At 39.6% G+C, this 8,185-nt stretch overlaps 1 non-coding gene across 1 annotated transcript; it reads left to right on the top strand.

The window, feature by feature from the left end:
- Positions 1–7,155: 7,155 nt before the first annotated feature.
- On the top strand, positions 7,156–7,228 carry TRNAV-UAC (transfer RNA valine (anticodon UAC)). The gene has a single exon. It is a non-coding gene; the product is annotated as a tRNA-Val (tRNA).
- Positions 7,229–8,185: the final 957 nt, after the last annotated feature.

Here is an 8,185-nt window from a genome sequence, read left to right as displayed (position 1 = left end):
GCTGGGCGTCCCTTCAACCCCATTTTTGGTTCTAAAATTGTTTTATACTAAATTAAAATATATAAAATTGTTTTTAAATTAACTTTTTTGGCACAAATATTATGAGATTTTTGTAAGCTTTTCGGTTCCAGCTTCTCTGATTAATTAGCCCTTAGTACGTCATAAACAAAAAGGAATGAGGTTATTTTTGGCGGTTATATATATCGGGCCTGCCTTCTATTCAGTACGATTTTCTCTGTTCTTTATCTCCACCATCCGTTTCCGTGTCACGTCTAGCGTTGTTCTTTAGGGCTTATGCAAATTACTTCATTTCTATTGCGTCAAGTTTCAAGAGAACATGACTCGGGGCTAATTCTAAGCGCTTGTTGCATATTGCTATAAGCGTGCAATCAATGAATAATTTTAGTACCCAAACGCATCAATTATCCCACAAATATTAGGTTTGCAACAAAAATATCAACAAAATTGTTCCAGTTCCTAGGACAGAAGTTGGTTATTTACTTGTTTCATAATCTATAACCCAAAATCAAGCTAGATTGTTTTTATACATAATTGGAATGATATTTGATATTTAAAAGAAAAAAAAGTGACCGTAAAGTATATAGGCCGGGGTCACCTTACAATAAATTTAGCTAGCCAAGGCAAAACGTTAATATGGGCGGGGCCATCTTGTAATTTATCGGGATATATGCCGGTCGTAAGCGATAAATTGATAAGGAAGAGGAGTGGGGTGATAATAATATCCAGTATATGGCGTAGGGGGTCTGGGGTGTATTTCGTCTACTCCTGGACTTGAGGACACTGGCAGGGATAAAACTATATTTCTTAGTTCTGGTTCAGTCACTTCAAACAGTGCACATGTTTTCGGGTTAATTCCTATATCTATTGGGGTGTCTAGTCTCTGAGAGGAATCTATAATGCTAGTAAAATGATCATTTAATTGTTTTTGGGGTGATACTATCCGGGATCAGTTTTTTTTTCTGTTTCCTATTTGTTACTTGATTAATTATCCTCCACTTGGCCTTTCCGTTTGTGGCGTCGGCAAATTTTTTACTAAGATATGAGTAGCGGTCATTTCTAGTTTGATTATTACAATAATTCCGATATGTAGTGTAATTTGTTATGTTTTCAGTCGTTGAGTATCGTTTTGAGGTTTTGTGCAATTTTCGCTTTTTTTATAATTAGTTTTAGGTTATTTGTCATCCAGGATTCTGAACTAGGTGTCATAGTCTTCATAGGAAAACTGGATTTATATGCGTCAGTCAAAGTGGCTTCAAGGAGGTCATACGCCTTGTTTGCATTTTTTACAGTCGTACAAGTAATTCCATTTTGGCCTCGCGATCTTTCGCGCGAACAAATCTCGATTTTTGTGGCTGATATCTCTTAACTTGATTATTTTACTTGTGTTGGTATACTTAGTTATTTCTAAGTTAATAGGGTAATAACCACTGGTGTCAATTTCTGTTTCTACGAGAGCTTTTGTTATGTGGTTTGAAAATACGTTATCTATGCAGGTAGCTGTTGTACTTGTGACTCGAGTAGGGACATCAACTAGCTTCTGAAGACCATGGTTAATAGGTTAATTATAGATTGGGTACAAGGGGTATCGTGTAAGAAATCAAAATTGAAGTCTCCCAGGATAGTTTTTTTAGTGTTCGTGTTTCCGAGATTTGATAGGAGATCTTCACAACTATCAATGAAGTTGTGGAAGCTAGCAGTATGTGGTCTATAAAGTACCACCATATATTTTCCTGAGGCAGCGAATCTAATGCAGTGACTTTCGATGTCGTTTGAGAAAAAACAGCACTTTTGCACGGTTATAAAAATCGATATTTTTATGGACGTAGAAACCTACGCCACCGCCCCTCCTATTTCCTGTTCCAGTATAGTTGTAATTAGGGAGATACAAAAAATGATTATTTATGAACCACGTTTCTGTGAGTGCAAATATGTCTACATGAGTATTATTCTCTAAACAATTAGCTACTAGGGTAGGTAGGTTACGGTTCGCGCTGCAAATGTTAGCATAAATTATTCTTATCATTTTGATTTTTTAAATTTAGTTTTAATTTCATTTAATTCAGTTATTGATTTTTAATAACAGACTCACTAGTTTCGTCATATACATATCTATTATCTTCCATTTGCACCACAAAGTTAGACATGAATTTAGCTTTTTGTTCCCCCTGGTTTTTTATAAACTGCCGTAAGAAGTATCTAGCTTTGTCTTGAGAAGGGGTATAATCATGAGATATGTAGATCTTTGCACCTTTAAGTTTGTAGCAAGATCTCAATATCTCAGCTTTTATAGACGTATTATCTAATTTTAACACAATCTTCCTGGGGTTGACCGTTTTGTAATCCGAACTACCCCGTCGTCTGACTTGATTGGGGGTAATATTTCCATGCCATCCTAATAGCTCATTAAACAGCATTTTGACTTCCTTAGCGAGGTAGTTGATGTCTTCATGTGGTTTTTCCGGTACCCCGGAAATTACCAAGTTGCATTTCCTGTTGTCTGATTATAGGTGTTTCACCTCTGTTTTTAAGTTCTTTATAACTTCGTCCCTTTCTTGTAGTTCTCTCCTTGCATCATCCGATAATTTATCTAAACAGAATTTTATACCGTCTATTTCTTGTATCTTATCCTCAAGTGTCTCAAGTCGCTTATCATGTAACTGGACCTTGTTAATGAGCGAATAAATTTTGTATTAAGGCCTGTAACATCTTTAGAGATTCCAGCTATATCCGATCCAATATCTGCTTTCATTGTCTTAAATTCCTCAAATAGGGCTTTAAGTCCATCGCTAACCGACATGTTGATCTTAATAGTAATTAGCAAACTTGGATCAGCAACAACGTCGGGCGTAGAGAGTAGTTGGTGAGGTTGTTCGAAGTCCGAGGCACGCCTGTCAGTAATAATCAAAAGTTGTACTTGCTTAACGTTGAGATTTTTCAAGTTTGCTTCGAAGACGTTGCGGTGTACTGATAGCTGACGAGTAGTTCCACTGTCCTGGGCGATCTGAAGTCGTTAAGTCTTGGTTTCCTGATTTGTATCTCCCTTGGTTGACCGTGAGACATACGCGCGACCAAGTCGGGCGTAGAATAGTTGGTGAAGCTGTCCGAAATCCGAGACACGCCTGCCAGTAGTTGTTAAGGATAATACGTGAACGCGCGGCGTATTATAACCAAAAGAGTGACTTAATAGACGGAATAAGTTAGAACGAGAAATATGAAATAATTAAATGAAAAATAAGTTTCTAACCATTTAATAAAACATTGCAAAGTACGCCATTCGAAGTTGATACAGGTAGCCCATTTGTATCAAGATATACACACTTCATTACAATTTCGCCTCCGCACGACGCCATTTTTCATTATTCAGAGCGTGCTCGGACCTCTCGATCGTGTTCCACTGACGAAACTATTCTCTCCAAAACTCGCTGAAGGCAGTAACGTCATGCTTATCCTGAAAGCACTCTTTGCACAGTCAGAGGAAATCGCTATAAGTTAATTTGGTCATCGGAATATCAGCAAATATATTAAAAAATCGTTGAGTTAACTTCTACCTAAAACCGATACCTATCCAAAATTAAAGATCTTACGTACGTGGGGAACTCACCCGCCAATCCTTCTTTAGGCCATCCCCCCACTGTATATCCTTTTTTGAGGTAGGGACATGTGGCAAGAGGAAACGATAGTTGTGAGAATGTTTTGATTGGAAAATACTACCTGACGCCACCCCGTTCGTAAATAAACAACCCTCTCAAAAATATTTTTGGCGCCAAGCTCGTGTTAAACGGGGGAAAATATTTTCCCAAAACTAGTCGGAAAACAGAGGGCTTGGAACAAAATATCCACACTGAAGACAGAAAGTGTATAAACCGTTACATCTCAGTATTTCAAGGAGGGTTATGGACTTCTGGTATTAAGTGAAGCTGATTTCTGCGTAGTTCCCTATTAAGAGTGATGATTATATAAGATCTGGTTCCGGGTTTTACTTTTGATCACCCCTTTCTGACGGACATCCGTTATCCACTCTCTGTCCCCTTTGTTTAGGGGTTTTAGGTCCTGGGTTCTGTGCAGTTAATTTCATTGTTTTTCTTGATTGAGGCGTCGTTGATCTTCACGTTGACGAACAAGAACAGTAGGTGGTATTCTTGGTTGCAATTCATTTTCCAGAATAGGCAAGGTGGAGCATAGCTTGCGACCCATCAGTAATTCAGCGGGACTAAATCCATTTGCAAGGGGAGTCGATCGATATGAAAGAAGTGCTAGGTTAGGATCTTAGCTCTCCTTTAGCGTTTGCTTGACAACTTTGACGGCCGCCTCGACAAAATCGTTACTTTGGGGATAGCATGGACTTGACTTTGTGTGGGTAAATCCATACTCCTTGGCAAAGCGATGAAATTCTGATGTGATATTTTTAGTGAACTGCGGGCCATTGTCACTTCTGATCAGTTCCGGAATGCCGTGTGTAGAAAAAATGGATTTCATATGATTTTTTATGGCTGTGGTGCTTAAGTTGCTTAATTTTCGACTCTCGAAGTATCTGGAATACATGTCGGTAACCAGCAAGTACCAAAATCCATTCAGATAGAAGAGGTACGTGGCCAGAATTTGCCAAGGTCGATCTGGAAACTTAGATGGACATAATGGTTCGTGGCGATTGACGGATTCTCGCATACACACTTCGCGTTGTTTGATTTTGTCTTCCACGTCTTTTGATAAACCCGGCCACCACACAGTCGTGCGTGCCCTTGCTCGGCTTTTCGTGATTCCTTGGTGCCCTTCGTGGATTTTCACCCAGATTTCTTTACGGAGAGACGAGGGTATGATCAAGGGGGACCCTTTTAGCAGTAGTCCTTGTTGGAGTGAGATCTCGTGACGACATGGAACATACTTGTAAAGATCGTGACCCCGGGCTCCGATTTGCCAACTGCGGACGCTATGACCGACACACAGACAGACAGACACTCCCCCACACACGTCCAGAATAATACCTCACCGTGACATCGTCGTCACTTAAAGAGGTAAAAATATAATGGGAATAATATATTTTAGGTTTAAAACCCTCTTTGCATTTATTTGGCTTGAAACCGTTTCGAAATACTCAAAAATTAGATTTGGCTTACTTTCCGGGCTGGATTGTGAACTTCCGGTTAGTTGTAGGACAACATATCTTAGGATGAATTATGTGTTTGAAAGGAATCTACAATTGAAGCCTAATAACTTGTTAATCGGGTTAGTAGAACCAGAGTTATTAAACTTTTTCTCGATTTTGGAAATGTATTCTGAATATAGAAACCATAATATGCTTTAAATTCCCATTTTTATATGAGGCTAATCTTCAGAGTCAGATTGTGAACTTCCGGTTAGTTGTAGCACAAAATATCTTAAGAGGTGAATTTTGTGTTTGAAGGTGATCTACAATTAAAGCCTAATTACGTGTTAACCGGTTAACAAAAACCGGAGTTATTAAACGTTTTCTCAATTTTTCCGCCACTTTCCAATGTGGCGGAAATTCCTCCAATGGGAGAGTGTGGGAGACCACACCACGTTAAATAGCGCCCAAAAAGCTATAAGATCTGAAATTTTCAGTTTTGATTCAATTTTTTCCGGGTTCCCTCTATTTTTGGGCTAAAATGACTGTATTATTAGGGCTCTAGACTTAAAGTTGTCTGGTAGTTTTACGCCTTAGGCCACCTTTTTAAAAAAATGTAGGAATTAGATTTGAAGACACGGAGCTAAGACTAAAGCTCTAGTTGTTAATAATAATAATTAAAGCGAAGGGATGTCCACACTAAGCCTAAGGCTTATTTACAGGTGGGTCCCTTTAAAATGTATATAGGGGTGGTGGCTACCCCCTATGTCACAACTAACTGACAGCACCCTACACTACTATATGGGGATTAATGACGCCTAATGCTCTAATTGTTGGAGATTCAAGATGCTGAGCTATGCCTTACGCTCTATTTGTTGAAGATTAATACCTTAAGCTCAAATTGCTGGTGATCAACAATGCATTGCTAAGCCTAACGTTGTAATTGTTGGTGATTAACGACGCTGACCTAAGCCTAACGCTCGATTTCTTGGGGAATCACGAGTCTAAAGCTACCTTCGCAAAGAGGCGGATAAAACGAGGGAAGCTGAAACATGAAGCTGAAACAGGTCTTGAAGGCGGGCTTATTTTTGTAGGAAACCAGCTTTGAGTTTCAGAAATCACTTTCAGATTCGCGCCGAACCTATCGCAAGTGGGATGGTTTTAGAATCGAGTTTAATGTTTCAACGTCAGGGGCAGCAGAATATCGTGTGATTAAAAACCACAAATCGCTCAAAGTAATATGACGTCGTTTAACAAGGAAGTTGTGTTACTATTGCTGTTGAGAAGGAAATTGTTGCTGCTAAAAAAGAAGAGAAGAAGAACCGAACATAGACGAAAAAAGGCCCGTTGGTGGGTACATCCGATATGGTGAAACCGAAAGAAGGAAGGAGATTTTCACACACTGGTACTTATTATATTGAACTTGATTAGAGTATGAAATGTAATACTATTATTGTTTTAATAGTTAAAGGCGATGAGAACTCATGATCATGTATATTTTAGAAATTATACACGCATGTCACCCGCACATTATGATAAACTTTTAGGATTAATAAGTAATTCTTTGAGAAGGTATCCGATGTCTAGAAAAGCTATTTCTCCGGAACACCGACTGGCAGTCACGCTTAGGTAAGCACATTACATAAATAATAACTTAATATATCATGTATTTAACATTGATTCCATGAAATATGCTAATGTCTAAACTAAACCATACAGGTATCGCCTGAGCCGAGCAAGGTAATCAAATGTGCCTAGCACTACTAGTGCCATAGCGATAGATACTGTTGGGTATGCTTATAAGTTTCTCGTTGAAAGGAGATGCAGTGAAAATGCCTTCGGTATTTTGGGAGCTCGATGGCGTATCTTTCAAGGGGCAATTGTCCTGTCTCCAGAGAATGTTGATGCGGTAACCAAAGGAAATTGTTGCTGCTAAAAAAGAAGAGAAGAAGAACCGAACATAGACGAAAAAAGGCCCGTTGGTGGGTACCTCCGATATGGTGAAACCTAAAGAAGGAAGTTAGATCTCTTGGAAAACTCAGAATTACTACGTATCTGTGGTGTAGTGGTTATCACGTCCGCTTTACACGCGGAAGGTCCCAGGTTCGAGCCCTGGTAGATACATGTTTTGACCATCGTGATTGCACTTAATAATAAGGTAGATCTCTGGGAAAGATGTGTATGACCACGTATCAATGGTGTAGTGGTTATCACGTCCGCCTAACACGCGCACGGTTCCAGGTTCGAGTCCTGGTAGATACATGTTTTGACCATCATGATTGGACATAAAAATAAGCTAGATCTCTTGGAAAACTCTGTATGACCACTAATGTATGGAGTAGTGGTTATCACGTCCGCCCAACACGCGGAAGGTCCCAAGTTCGAGCCCCGATAGAAACATGTTTTGACCATCGTGATTGGACCTAATAATAAGCTAGATCACTTGGAAAACTCAGAATTACTACGTATCTGTGGTGTAGTGGTTATCACGTCCGCTTTACACGCGGAAGGTCCCAGGGTCGAGCCCTGGTAGATAAATGTTTTGACCATCATGATTGGACATAAAAATAAGCTAGTTCTCTTGGAAAACTCAATATTACCACGTATCTATGGTGTAGTGCTTATCACGTCCGCCTAACACGCGCAAGGTTCCAGGCTCGAGCCCTGGTAGATAAATGTTTTGACCATCATGATTGGACATAAAAATAAGCTAGATCTCTTGGAATACTCAATATTATTACGTATCTATGCTTAAGTGGTTATCACGTCCGTCCAACACACCGAGGTTCCCAGGTTCGAGCCCTGGTAGATACATGTTTTGACCATCATGATTGGACATAAAAATGAGCTAGATCTCTTGGAAAACTCAATATTACCACGAATCTATGGTGTAGTGCTTATCACGTACGCGTAACACGCGCAAGGTTCCAGGCTCGAGCCCTGGTAGATACATGTTTTGAACATCATGATTGGACATAAAAATAAGCTAGATCTCTTGGAAAACTCTCCATGACCACTTATGTATGGAGTAGTGGTCATCACGTCCGCCCAACACGCGGAGGGTCTCAGGTTCGAGATATG

Source organism: Phalangium opilio, unplaced genomic scaffold (assembly GCF_054372755.1).
Source record: "Phalangium opilio isolate 3A_F unplaced genomic scaffold, DU_Popi_V2 ptg000077l_1, whole genome shotgun sequence".
NCBI lineage: Eukaryota > Metazoa > Arthropoda > Arachnida > Opiliones > Phalangiidae > Phalangium > Phalangium opilio.
Note: the sequence above shows the minus strand (reverse complement) of the source record. Positions and strands in the feature narration are given on the sequence as shown.